Raw genomic sequence first — 14884 nt, 5'->3', positions numbered from 1 at the left:
TCTTTGGCAGTCAGTTTTCTTTATAGTCCAACTCTCACATCCATACACAATTCCTGGAAAAACTATAGCTTTGGCAAAGTAATATCTCTGTTCTTTAATATGCTACCTAGGTTGGTCATAACTTTTCTTCCAAGGAGTAAGTGTCTTTTAATTTCATGGCTGCAGTCACCATTTGCAGTGGTTTTAGAGCCAAAAAAAAAAAGAGCCAAAAAAAGGAGCCCAGAAAAATAAAGTCTGTCACTGTTTCCACTGTTTCCCCATCTATTTGCCATGAAGTGATAGGACCAGATGCCATGATCTTAGTTTTCTGAATGTTGAGTTCCCACCATAGCCCAGTTTATAAAAAAAAAAAAAAGAGTAGAATCAGGCTACTTACTGCATTTTTTCTCCTCCACCTCTCCTCATGGGGTGTTGTGCATATGTGCTCAGTCATGTCTGACTCTTTGCGACCCCATGAACTGTAGCCCACCAGGCTCCTCTGTCCATGGAATTTTCCAGGCAAGAATACTATAGTGGTTGCCGATTCCTCCTCCAGAGGATCTTCCTGAACCAGGGATGCAATCCATGTCTCCTACATTGGCAGGCGGATTCCTTACCACTGAGTATCTGGGAAGCCCTCATGGGAAGACACAGTCTGTCTATTCAAGGGTAAACAGAAGAGGGACCCTGCGCGCCTGCCCTCAAGGATCAAAGAAATTGAATGCAGATCTAATAAGTGTAGGATTTTAAGTCAGAGAACAGTAATGGTTTCAAATCTTAACTCCAATTTATTACTTACAAAACCTTCAGAAAGCTACTTTCTGTCTTCAAGCCTCAGTTTCCTCATTTGAAATGTAAGGATAATAATTTTCCCTTATCAGGTCACTATAAACATTAAACTCACTTGTTCAGTTGAACACACAGTAAGTGTTCAAAACAGAATGGGAAGATGAACCACATCTGTGCAAAAAAGAACTGAAAATATTGAAAAAGTTATTATGAACTAATACATACTTTTAATTCTAAGTGCCAGGAGGAGGAGGAGGGAGATTTCACAATGAGCTTAAATATGATTAAAATATTTTAGTCTTAAAGGATTCTCTTTCTCCTTTTAGACAAAGAAACCACAGCTCAGCTACAGAAAATGACTTTCTTAAGCTTTTATTGTAAACTAGTAAATTAGGGATTCCAGTTCCGTCTTGTTTGCTTCTAGTTTCGTATAAGTGTGACTGGAGAAGACCTTGTGAGTTTTAAAAAGATGTAGCGTTCCCTGAGTCCGGGGATACGTGACTGTATTTTAAAAACCCAAACATAGAAAGAGTTACCACTAATGTGTCCTTTCTATTTTTTTTCCTACCTCCAACCTCTTCATAGATAGATGAAGTATATACCAAGAGAATCATATCTTCATATCATTTAATTCTCAGCATACTCCTGTGAGGGTGGGTATTATGTCCATTTTAAAGATAGAAACAGTGAGGCCTGCTATATTAAAGCACCTGGTCAAGATTATCCAATACTAAATAACTTTCAGAGCCTGAATTCTGTCTCTCTAAAATTCATGCCTTTCATGTTTTATCATTTCTTTCACACTACAAGAGTCTGCTCAAATTTTCTGTGGTACCTGCTTTCCTAGGCCAACTATACCATCTGTTTTTTTCCCCTACTCTCTGCAGGGGTCCTTAGCTATGTCATATTTAGTCTTATAAAGAAGAGAAAGAAACCCTGGAGAATTGACAGCTAACCAGTAAGAGAGAGACTGGTCCCTTTCTTCCAACAATTTTTTTCTTTTTCTTTTTTTTAACATTTAATAATGTTTGCCACAGAGGCCTGTTCATTAGGTTGCAGTGACACATATGGGAGAAACTAACTCTGCTCTGGGGAAAAAAAGAAAATCGGAAAATATGTAATAGCATATTTGGAGCTGCACAGAAAGACTGCGATTCCCAGTGCTCCATACGTTCTCAAGTACGTTCACACAGACATCCTTGGAATGCTAGTGCGATACACGTCCCCACTTATATTAAATTGTTCATGCATTGTAACTTTGTTGTGAAAAATAATAGATTGTGTTCATGAAAAGTAGTATATCCTGTCCCTAAACTGTAAGTGTTCAATCAGATACATGTTAGGTACTCAGTGTGGTTCCTTTAGATAAAAGTTTTGATGAGTCCCTAGTAACTAAAAGACAAAGTGGGCACAGAGGGAACATACCTCAACTTAATGAAGGTCACATGTGACAAGCCTGAAGCTAATATCATACTTAACAGTAAAAAGCTGAAACCTTTTCCTCTGAGGATAAGACAAGGATTCTCACTCTTTCCACTACTATTTGACATGGTGTTGGAAGTCTTAGCCATAGCAATTAAGCAAGAAAAAGAGATGAAAGTAATCCAAATTGGAAGGGAAGAAGCAAAACTGTCACTATATGCAGAGACAAGATACTATATATAGAAAACCCTGAACGCTCCAGCGAACCACTCTCACAACTGATACATTCAGCGAAGTCGCAGGATATAGAATCTATATACAGAAAGCTATGGTGTTTCTACACACTAAACAGACTATCAGAAATAAAAAGTAAGAGAACAATTTCATTTACAATTTCATAAAAGACGATAAAATAACTACAAATAAATTTAACCAAGGAAATTAAAGACCTGTACACTGAAAACAGTAAGATGCTGATGAAACCTAAGAAGACACAAATGAGTGAAAACATGTTCTGTGTTCAGGGGTTGGAAGAATTCATATTATTAAATGTCCACACTACCCAAAGCAATCTGCAAATTCAGTGCAATTCTTATCAACAATCCAATGCCATCTTTCACAGAACTAGAACAAATAATTCTAAAATTTGTGTGAAACCACAAGTGACCCCAATAACCAAAATAATCTTAAGAACAAAGCTGTAGAAATAATGCACCCTGATTTCAAACGATACTGTAAAACTATAATAATCAGAACAGTATGGTGCCTACGGAGAAACATACACACAGATCAGTGGAAAAGATTTGAGAAACCAGGAATAAAGCCACACATATGTGGAAAATTAATATTTATTTATGACAATTGACTTATGGCAAAGAAGCAAAGAATATGCAATTGAGAAAAAGTAGGCTCTTCAATAAATGATGTTGGGAAAGCTGGGCAGCTGTATGCAAAAGAATGATTTTAGCCCACTATTTTATACCATACACAAAAATTAACCCAAAATTGATTAAAACTTGAATTCAAGACCTGATATAATATTATTCCTTGAAGAAAATATAAGTGGTAAAATCATTGACATTGATCTTATCAATGTCATTTTGGAACTGATCCCAATGGCAAGGGAAACAACATGAAAAATGAACAAATGGGATTACCTCAAAGATATATACATCAAAGATAAGATATGCAGATGACCCCACCCTTATGGAAGAAAGCAAAGAGGAACTAAAGAGCCTCCTGATGAAGGTGAAAGAGGTGAGTGAAAAAGCTGACTTAAAACTCAACATTCAAAATCTAAGATCATGGCATCTTGTCCCAGCACTTCCTGGCAAATAGACGGGAAAACAAAGGAAACAGACATTATTTTCTTGGGCTCCAAAATCACTGAAGATGGTGACTGCAGGCATGGAATGAAAAGACGCTTGCTCCTTGAAAGAAAAGCTGTGATCAACCTAGACAGCATGTTAAAAAGCAGAGACATTACTTTGCCAACAAAGGTCTGTGAAGTTGAAAATATGTTTTTTCCTAAAGGAAAAAAGTCATCCTTTAGGATTGACTTTAGAAAAACTAAAGGAAATCTGAGTATTTATTGGAAGGACTGATGCTGAAGCTGAAGCTCCAATACTTTGGCTACCTGATGTGAAGAACTGACTCATTAGAAAAGACCCTGATCCTGGGAAAGATTGAAGGCAGGAGGAGAAGGGGACAATGGAGGACAAGACGGTTAGATGACATCACCAACTCAATGGACATGAGTCTGAGCAAGATCCAGGAAATGATGAAGGTGCGGTCCATGGAGTCACAAAGAGTTGGACATGACTGAGGGATTGAACAACAAAAAGAAGTTTCTGCTCTTCATAGTGAAAAAAAATAATAATTAAAACTAAAAGTTAGTGTACTGGAATTGAGAAAATATTTGCAAATCTTATATCCCTTATGGGGTCAATATTCAAGACGTATAATGTACTCGTACAACTCAACAATGGGAAACTCAATTTGAAAAAATGGACAGAGGATCTGAGTAAGCATTTTTTCAAAGAAGACATGCAGACAGCAAATAGGCGCATGAAAAGATGTTCACTGTCTCATTGTTTTTTGTTGTTGTTTAGTCACTAAGTCGTGTCTGACTATTGTGACCCCTTGGACTGTAGACCACCAGGCTCCTCTCTCAAAGGGATTTCCCAGGCAATTGGGAATCCCAGAATTGGTTGCCACTTCCTATGCCAGGGGATCTTCCCAACCCAGGGATTGAACCCACATCTCCTGCATCTCCTGCTTGGCAGGCATATGCTTTACCACTAAGCCATCTGGGAAGCCCCTCTAATAATTAGGAAAATATAAATATAAACTACAATGAGATATCCTTTTACACCTATTAGAATAGCTATTTACCCCAAAGATGAGAAACAACAAATGTTGGAGAGGATGTAGAGTTCAGGGAATTGTCATATATTATTGGTGGGACTATGAATTGGCATAGTCATGATGTAAAAACAGTATGGAGATTCCTCAAAATATTAGAAATAGAACTATCCTATGACTCAGCTATTCTACTTCTGGGTATTTGAAGAACACAAAAACATTAATTTTAGAAGATAGTGCATCCCTATGTTTATTGCAGCATTATTTACGATTGCCAATGTAGGGAAACAGCCTAGGTGTTCATCAATAGATGAATGGGTAATGAAGTCATTAAAATTTTCTAAGGCTGTCATAATACATTACCAAAAATTTGGTGTCTTGAAATGATAAGAATTTATTCTCTCACAGTTTTGGAGGCAAGAAGTCTAAAATCAAGGTGTCAGTAAAGTTGGTTTCTTTGAAGTTCTGAGGAAGAGCTTAGTCCATGCTTCTTTACCAGCTTCGGGAGGCTACTAGTAAGCTTTGTCCTTCCTTGGGTTATAAACCCATTACTCTAATCTCTGCCTCCAATCCCACATGACTTTTTCCCTCGCCCATGTGTCCATGTGTCCAATCACCCTCTGTCTTTCTCTTATAAGGACGCTTGTCATTGGATTTCAGGCCAGCATGGTCTCTTCCCAAGATCTTTACATTAATTACATCTTCAAAGATCCCTTTTCAAAATAAGGCCCCATTTACTGATTCAATGTGTTTATATCTTTTATTGGAGGGCAGGCTACAGTTCAGCTGTATCATTTATCAGGAAACGTACACAGAAGCTAAAATGCTAGTGAGTATAATTTTGGAAAAATTATAGTGAATGTTCATCAAATAATGATTCATTGATTAAAATTCTCTTTTACTGGCTTGGAAAATAAATCATTGTATTCTTTTTAGCCTCAGTTTTTTTTTTTTATTTTGGTTGCATCATGCACAGCACAGCACAGCACGATGGATCTTAGTTCCCCAACCAGGGATGGAACCAGTGTCCCCTGCAGGGGAAAAGCAGAGTCCTAACCACTGAATTTCCAGGAAATTCCCAGGCCCAAGTTTTATAGTGTTGTGAAATTATGTTTTTGTCTTAATATTTAAATGCTTTTTCTTTTATTTTCTTGATATTTACTTTATTATTTATTTATATATAGACCTTTATGGGTGCATGTATGCTAAGTCACTTCAGTTGTGTCTGACTCTTTGCAACCCTATGGACTCTAATCCACCAGGCTCCTCTGCCCATGGGATTCTCTAGGCAAGAATACTGAAGTGGGTTGCCATGCCCTCCTCCAGGGGATCTTCCCGACCCAGGGATTGAACCCGAGTCTCCTGTGGCTTGTGTATTGCAGGTGGATTCTTTACCACTTAATCACTGGAAAGCCCATATAGATCTTTGTATGGTTCTGTAAAATTACAAATTTAGTAAAAGAGATTGTATCTGTTTTAACATGTTCAGGACTTGAAAAATCATACTTTTAACATGTACAGTAATTATAACTGCAAATTGAACATCTGTTTTCCAAAGTTTTCTCATTCATCCAAAACCACTGCTTGGCATCAGCGGTACTGTAAGCATGTTCCAAATGACTTACCAGTCTTGTGCTTCACTCTCCCCTTTCACAACCTATAGTCCAGCTAAGTGGGGTGATTTGAAATACTGCTGACTCTTGAACAACACGAGGGTTAGGGGCACTGACCTGATCTATGTGGACCTGCACAGTTCAAACCTATGTTGTTCAAGGGTCAACCACTCCCTCATTAAGTCTAATAGCTTCCAATACCTGTGTCTTCTCATCAACTCTTCTTTTGGGCACAATTGCCCTTACCAAGTTCTATTCCTTGGGCAAATCTTCTTCTATTGCAGGGATGTTATTGATTTTCTATTCAACAGGCATCCCTGTATTTCCTAAAATAATCCCATTTGTGGTTCCATAAATATTATGCTCAACCTCACCATGAAGATTGAATCATGTTGGGTCTAAGTCAATATGGCTGTCCTATTACCCTTAATAATTATTAGTTTAAATACAGCCTTGAGCTTGGTGCTGGCCAAGAAGATCATAAGCAGAGGTTCTGGGGAAAAAAAAAAAAATCATTGCTCTTAAAAAGAAGTTCATGCAAAGGACAATTCCTTTTCCGTCTTTGGGAGTGGTCGGTCAGTCAACATGATCACTTGAACAACTGCAAACAAAATGCATCCAGGACATAAATTTTATAAGGAGACAGGTTTACATGTTGGATGTGGCCAAGGGGAAATATGTTAAAAGATCTGTGTCCTTGATAATTTATTGAGCCATTGAGTTAACTAACACAAGACCTATCTTAAACAGTTTTTAGTGGGAAAAAAGTTCTAATTAAGTTACTTTGAATTAGGTCTTTAGTTTTTAAAATCTATATCAAATTTTTCTTCACATAACATTATTATCATATGTATTTTTCTTATAAAAAAGCTCTCGCAGTGGCTCAGTGGTAAATAATTCCCTGCTATGTGGGATACATGGGTTCCATCTCTGGTTCAGGAAGAACCCCTATAGAATGAAATGTCAATCCACTCCAGTATTCTTATTTGGAAAATCCCATGGACAGAGGAGTCTGGTGGGCTATAGTCCATGGGGTTGCAAAAGAGTTGGACATGACTCAGTGACTAAGAGCAGCAACCATTCATCTTATAGACTGATGTGATTACCAAAGTCTAGTTCTAATTCTACCTCTCCTTTGAAGAGTTCGCTGCCCCTCCAAATTTAGAAATCAAAATCTATGGTCCTACATTGAATTTTTACCCAGATATTCCTATACTCAGGTCTCTGTTCTTAAGCAGTAAGTATTACATTTATCAAATTATTTCAACTCCAAACCCACCTTTCTCAACATGGTTTTGTGATACTGGAGGTGAGCTTTGCAAAGACACCTCTTTCTGCAATTACTATATTCTTCAGAGTTCTCTTTTCCCCTCTTAGCAGTTAATCCCTATTTGCATGCTGTCACTTCAGATGTGCCAGTCTCCTCTGTCCATGGGATTCTCCAGGCAAGAATACTGGAGTGGGTTGCCATGCCCTCCTCCAGGGGATCTTCCTGACCCAGAGATCAAACACATGTGTCTTAAATCTCCTGCACTGGCAGGAAGGTTCTTTACTACTAACAGCGCTTGGGAAGCCCTAATCCTTATTTACTAGTTAATAAATTTTTATATTGAAAGTTTACCCTTCAATTTTTTTTTTTTTTTCTTTTTTTGAAGCCTACAGCACCCGGTATTCCCAGGCAGTCTCCCATCTAAGTATTAACCAGGCCTGACCCTGCTTAGCTTCTGAGATCAGATAAGATCGGGCCCATTCAGGGTGGTACAGCCGTGGACTCCCTTTCAATTTAAGAATTCATTTCATCTCCGGACTGGACCCTGATCAATACACTATGTTAGGAGTGCTAGTATTGAGGGCCTGCTTCCCGTAACGAGTTGCTCTTTCATTCAAGTTGATACAGGTAATAGCCTCAGCTGTAATATTGGTGATTAGGCGATGAACAAGCAGACCTAGGCTCTGCCCAGTGACTGAACAGTCAAATTATTCTTCCATTTAATCAATATTTGGGTGCATGTTGTGTTCTAGGCACTATCCCAGGTGCTGGAGGTAGAACGGTGACAAGGGTATTAAGTTTACCGATCTAGCGGAATTTATAAGAAACAGACAATTAAATGTAAGCTGTAAAATAATGACAAAATTTAAAGTACATAGATAGAAAATTCTGAATGAAAAGCTCTGGGTACTATAACAGATAATCTCATAGGGAATGTAGATAAGGAAAGATCTCTATTATGGATTGAATTGTGTCCCCCTCCAATTCATGTATTGAAGCCCTAACTCCAAATGTGACAATATTTAGAGAATAGGCTCTTTATAGAACTAATTAGATGAGGGCATAAGAATGAGGGTCTAATCCAATATAATGGGTGTCTTTATAAAAAGAGAAAAAGGAGACTTCCCTGGTGGTCCAGTGGTTAAGGCTCTATGCTCCCAATGCAGGAAGCCTGGATTTGATCCCTGGTCAGGGAACTAGATCCCCCAAGCTGCAACTAAAGATCCCACAAAGACACAACTAAAAACCCAGCACAGTCAAATAAATACATAGATAAATATTTTACAAAAAGAGGAAGAAATAACAGAAATGCAGAAATAGAATATGTGTATATATATGAAGACACTGAGAGAAGGAGAAAACATGGGCTAAGCTTTGGCTGCAAGATATGGAGAGAAACCTTAGGAAAAACCAACCATATCAGCACCTTGACCCTGACCGTCTGTACTCCAAAAACTGCAAGAAGATTAATTTCTCTTGTTGAAGGCATCCAAGGTGTGGTATTTTGCTATGACAGCCCTAAATGACTGTTACAACCTCTACGAAGATCAGAAAAGACATTTATGGAAAAAGAGCCATTGAAGCTTAGGCTTGAAAAATGGGTAGAATCTAAGTAAGGAGCAGGTGGAGAAGATTCTCAACAAAGCAAGGATGTACCAAGGCACTGAGAAAGGAAGACACTTTCTATCGTCCAGGATTTAAAAGGCACACGGAACAGAATGAGTATGGGGAATGGTATCTTGAAGCGGGGTTGAAGAATGGGCAGGCTCCACTACCAAGCCTACCAAGCCTGGCATGGGAGGTCATGGTAAGCAGTTGAGAATTCACTATAAATGCAGTGAGAAACCACTGGAAATTTCCAAGAGAGTTGCTGATCATGATCTGACAAAGCAATGTTCTTTGAAAATCACTCTGGCTATCATTGTGATGAATGGATTGAAAGAGGTAAGAATTGGGGAAAAAAAAAAAAAGAACTCAATTAGGTTACTGGGGTAGTCTTGGAGAAAGCAATATAAGGGGAGGGGAGAATGTTTAGCATGTATGGCCAGAACAAATACCCGCTCAATTCTTAAATATAAAGGATATAAGCATACTTACGTAATGTGGACTGAATGTATAACTACTAAGAGGATGGGCAGCAGAATCAAGATCAGCATCGCTAGAGGTCATCTGGAAAACGAAGAGCAGCTTGTTCACACGCTACGGAAGGAAGTCAGTCTCTACGCCCCGGGGAGATGAAAGCAGGCTTTGTTCGGCTTTTCCTCTGCAATCACTGGGTTCCCCACAGGAGAGACACTGCTTCATACCACTACTTTCCCCTGATTCACGATTGTTTGTGGTTCTGATTAAACAGCCTCCCGGAAGGAGGAAGTCCTTTCTGGGAAGGGCAGCGAGAGGATTGCGATTTCCCAGAAAAACCTGGCAGTCATTAGGCCCTGCTAATAGTAGCTGATGAGTTAATTGTCCTCCCTAACAAGCCTTTTTCCTCCAAGAGATAGGAATAAACACTGGCAGGGGGTTGCAATGAGAATCGCCAGGCGCTCTGCCCCAGCCCTCCCAGGTCAACAAAAGACGTGCAATTTGCTATTCCTACTTAGGGTGAAAGTGCTGGTCCGGGTCAGTAATGAGGGGAATGATTTAAAAGCAAATGGAAAGCCATAGTTTTCTCTCCACATGGTACAAGTGCTCCTTGGCAAAAAAAAAAAAAAAAAAATCACTCCTGCTCTGTCATTTAAGCATCAGGCTTTCCCCCCTCATGCGTTCTCCTGGTAACTGGCATCTAACGGAGAGCAGCGGCTGTGGGCCCAGCGCAGTTCTTCTGGCCTACTTTGCTGAACTTTTGGTGAACGCACAGCAGGGTCTCTGCTCAGGTTATCTAACTAAGAGGTTATCACCATGCTGAGATGGTAAAGAATCTGCCTGCAATGCGGGAGATCTGGGTTCAGTCTTTGGGTGAGGAAGATCCCCTGGAGAAGGGAATGACAACCCCTCCAGTATTCTTGCCTGGAGAATCCCACAGAAAGAGGAGCCTGGCAGGCTACAGTCCATGGGATCACAGAGTCGGACGCGACTGAGTTACTTTCACTTCACTTCACCGTGTCTCCTACTCAGTCTGACAAAGGTCTCCCCTTGGGCATCAGGACCCCAGTATTTACTTCCAATTTGCTTTTAGGTCTTGACTTGAAAAAGTGACCAAATACTGTTTACTTTCTGATTTTCTAAGTCTAAGTGACTCTCTTTCTAAAAGGGACTGTGCTCATTGATAGAGTGATAATGTTAGAGCCAGTAGGCCCTTTAAAATTTACTCAAACAAAAATTTCAGAAACATAACTTTTGTGAATATCATTTTGTCACTTTCTGTGCCCATAAAAGCATCTGTAGTTAATCATACAATACTTTCTTGCTGATCCCAGACATGATCTGAGTTCTTTTGTTTTCACCATTAATCTTTTGGATTGGATTAGAGATAAAACATATACATTGGTTCGTTACTACCTTAATATCACAGATAAGAAGCAGAGACCAAGAGAAGCGATAAGAATTTGATAAGAAAGTGCTCCCAAAGTAGAGCCTTTTTTGTTGAAAATCACTGTATCCTGTAGAAAAGGGAATCCTTTTAAAGCATTTTTTATGGTCCAGATTCTAGGGCCATATTTTCAATCATCATGGTTTATGGTGGTATTATGGACTGAATAATGTCCCCTGTGAATTCATATGTTGAAGCCTTATCTCTTAATGTAAGTGTATTTGAAGATAGAGTCTATTAGGAGGTAATAAAGGTTAATTAACATCACAAGGGTGAAGCCCGCCTCCAATAGGACTGATGGCTTTCTAAGGACACGGAGAGACAGCAGGCATGTGTGCACATGGTGTAAAGGCCGTGTCAGGACAGCAAGAAGGCAGCTGTCGGCGAGCCAGGAAGGCCACGCTCGTCAGAAACCGACCCCGCTAAGTCGCTGCAGTCATGTCCGACTCCATGCGACCCCAGAGAGGGCAGCCCGCCAGGCTCCGCCCTCCCTGGGATTCTCCAGGCAAGAACACTGGAGTGGGCTGCCATTTCTTTCTCCAATGCATGAAAGTGAAGTCGCTCAGTCACGTCTGACTCTTAGCGACCCCATGGACTGCAGCCTATCGGGCTCCTCTGTCCATGGGATTTTCGCAAGAGTACTGGAGTGGGGTGCCATTGCCTTCTCTGAACCAACCCTGACAGCAACTTAATCTTGAAATTCTGGCCTCCAGAATTATGACAAAACAATCTGCGGTTCAAGCCACCCAGTCCATGGGATTTTTTATGTCAGCCTGAGCTGTCTAATACAGGGAGTCACTTATTTCCTCAAATATTTATTTTTATTTTATCTAACAGTGCTGGACACCCTACATGGTAGAATCCTCAAATGGAAAATTGTTTTTGGTCTCTATTTCCGCCAATGGAACAACTCTGGGTCAGAGGATTGTGCAAGGTGCTGGTAGACAACATTTACAGTTGTTCTGAAGGAAACTATAGAGAGACCCAGACTATAGGAGCAGAGGGGAGCCCAGTGATCGCCTATTTTCACCCTCTAACCCTTCAGATAAGGGCTGCCCAGGTGGTGCTAGAGGTAAAGAACCAGCCTGCCAATGCCAGGAGATGTAAGAGACCTGGTTTCATCCCCGGGTCGGGAAGCTTCCCCGGAGGAGGGCATGGCAACCCACTCCAGTATTCTTGCCTGGAGAATCCTATGGATAGAGAAGCCTGGAGGGTTATAGTCCATAGGGTTGCAAAGAGTTGGATACGGCTGTAGTGACTTAGCACGCATACCTGCACCCTTTGGATGAAACTTCAGAGATTTTCCCACAGCTACTAACCATCAGTATTGGAACTGAGGCTACAACTCAGCCGCCTAATTCCACACAGAAAAAGCACTGGGATCTCTCATTCTGTTTATCAGATTGAGCAAATCAAAAAGATGCCTTTATCAGTTGTTAGAAGTCATCCACTGTACACAGGACTTTATGAAGAACATCTCAAACCATCACTAAAATCTTGTGAGAAAGATTTTATTATCCTGTCCTAGAAACAAAGGTGAGACAAGAGTTTCTGTAACTCGCTAAAGGTGATCGTGATAAACATTACTCATGTTCACTTACATGTAGCCTCCTCTCCTTCCTGGGCACACAGACTTGTCAGGCTCTTTGCTTTTTAACAGGGCTATTCCATTAATTTTGAACAACGGACTGTGAACAGAAGTAACATGTCTAGGTTGAGACAGTGAAAGCCATGCAAAACGGTTGAGCTCCCCTTTCCTCTTGCAGTAGCAATTGTGGGAAACTCTTGTTGCCATGATGAAGCCACAAGACAGAAACCGCTGAGTTCACTGGTTGCCTCAGGTAAGGAGCTTATTGCCCTAGAGTTTGCTGAGCCCACTACTGTATGTTGAGTCATTGATATATTGGTTTTATTACTACAGCAGAGCTTACTCTGTCCTGATTAACATAAACTACAAAGCAAATATATCCACTGAAAAATAAAATCTTCTTGGGTTATTTTCTGTCTGCTATACTGGAGTTACATCTTAGCTCTGCAAATTAGGCTATTTTTAAATAATCTCTGAAAGTGTTATAGTGCCACCTACTTAAGACAGTCATTGCAAAATTAATTGAGAAAATGTATGTGACATATGAGAAACACAGGAGATGCTCAGATTTTACTTTGCTAATTTCCCAGCTTCATTACCCTGTTGAAATGAATTTATCTCTTCTCCTGGACACATTATACTCCTTAGGGGTCACTATTTCCAGGGTCACGTGATCAAATATACTCAGGGACTGAGTAGTTAGGATAAATCAGTAATTTAAACTGGATATGGTGAACTAGAGAGCCCTAGAGCCTTTTAGAAGTGACTATTACTGCTCACAGATAACTCATGGTTGCTGGATAGGATTTTAAACTCCATGTTAGGGAGATACCTGAAATTCTGAATTTCTTATGAGATCTACTTTTATTTTAATTTAGAAAATTGCGATTTTTATATTTAAACTTGGAAAGATTGCAACAGAATTCAAATCAAATATACATATATGCAGGTCAAGCCGGCCTACTGGCCAATAGTTTTTAACCTCTGGATTTAATTTCTAATGTTAACTTTCTGAATCTAGCATGAATTGTTTCCTTGTGACTGTTGGGCTTCCCAGCTAGACATTGAGCCCCTGGAGGAGACGGACGTCATCCTTCCTGGACACATTGAACTATGCCCTCCATAGTTCAATGACAACCTGAAACAAGGTAGATGAAGGGCTGAATCGGGTTAAATTCATAATGCTTTATAAATGGTACTTTTGGAAGTGAGAGATTTGATTTAAACAATTTAAAAGTCATCTTTTCCAAATCAAGAAAGTAGTTGTCTCAAGTTGCTCATCCCAACAAAAGCTAAGAATTACTCCTACTGCAGCAGAATTAAACTGTGCCCTGTCCCTTTCCGTATTCTGATGTCAGAGGCAAGATGCATAGCCTGCCTTATAAGATGAAATTCAAAGGGACCTTGAAGAGCTAGTCTCATATTCTCAATGGAGAAAGCACAGCTCCCCGAGGGCATATAAGAGAATCCTCAGAGAGATGGCAGGGTCAGGAAATATGCTCTCTCAAATATCTATTACTGAAAATTGTTTCCAGACAAAGTCATTATTTAAAATGTAAAGTAATATTAATATTAAAGGCGGATGCTGAATTTGAACACAGGGGGCCTAACAATAACAATAAATCATATAAATTTCCGTTTGTTGAATTCTACCACGTGCCAAGCATAATCCTAAGTACTTTATCTCATTTAACCCACAAGGCCATCTGAGATCTGTAATGGTACTTTATCCATTTTAAGACGAAGAAACTGAGGCTCAGATAGCTTAAATAAATCTTGTAAATTGCTCAGAGGAAGTGTTATCTTTGTCCAGTTCTGAAGACCATGATTTAATTGAGAGTGCTTTTTATGTTATAAATAGAGATATATACTCCCTACCCCTCTCTTCCAGAACAGTCTCTCGGTAGGAGTCCTATGAGAGGCATTGATGAAAACCATTTACTTCACATGGAGATTTCACAGATAATTCTTAGTGATATACTCTTAGGCTGATATAATATTTTTGTTCCTAAATTTCTTGAATCCCTCCTGGCATTAATAGCACTATATTTTTATATTATCACCTCCGTTTTAGATGGTCAAATTCAAGTACAGGGCAGTTAAGTATTTTATGCATAATGTGATTCATTTAAGTACTACAAAAATATTAAAATCTAGGATCTTATTCTACTGAATATTAAATGGATACTTGGTATAAGTTCTGTATTCATGATTGTTTTCTTGTCTGAAAAATGGGCTGCTATGTCATAAGATTGCTTTGATGATTATATGACATAAGAAAAACAAAGTCATTTATTAATAGATGCTATTGGCTCTCAGTACATAGTAAGTGC

At 39.4% G+C, this 14884-nt stretch overlaps 1 long non-coding RNA gene and 1 pseudogene across 2 annotated transcripts in view; both read right to left on the bottom strand.

Moving 5' to 3' along the window:
• The window catches only part of LOC147367887 (uncharacterized), a 140991-nt gene extending 130936 nt beyond the window's left edge, over nucleotides 1-10055 (bottom strand). For both annotated transcript variants that reach the window (XR_015169342.1, XR_015169341.1), the window contains exon 1: nucleotides 9535-10055. This is a non-coding gene — a long non-coding RNA (uncharacterized LOC147367887). The remainder of the gene's footprint in view (nucleotides 1-9534) is intronic.
• On the bottom strand, nucleotides 7821-7939 carry LOC147367888 (5S ribosomal RNA; annotated as a pseudogene).
• Nucleotides 10056-14884: the final 4829 nt, after the last annotated feature.

This window comes from Bos grunniens, chromosome 8, assembly GCF_055505025.1.
Source record: "Bos grunniens cultivar Pamir isolate PY7600 chromosome 8, Bosgru_T2T1.0, whole genome shotgun sequence".
Lineage (NCBI taxonomy): Eukaryota > Metazoa > Chordata > Mammalia > Artiodactyla > Bovidae > Bos > Bos grunniens.
This window is presented reverse-complemented; position numbering and strand designations above follow the sequence as displayed.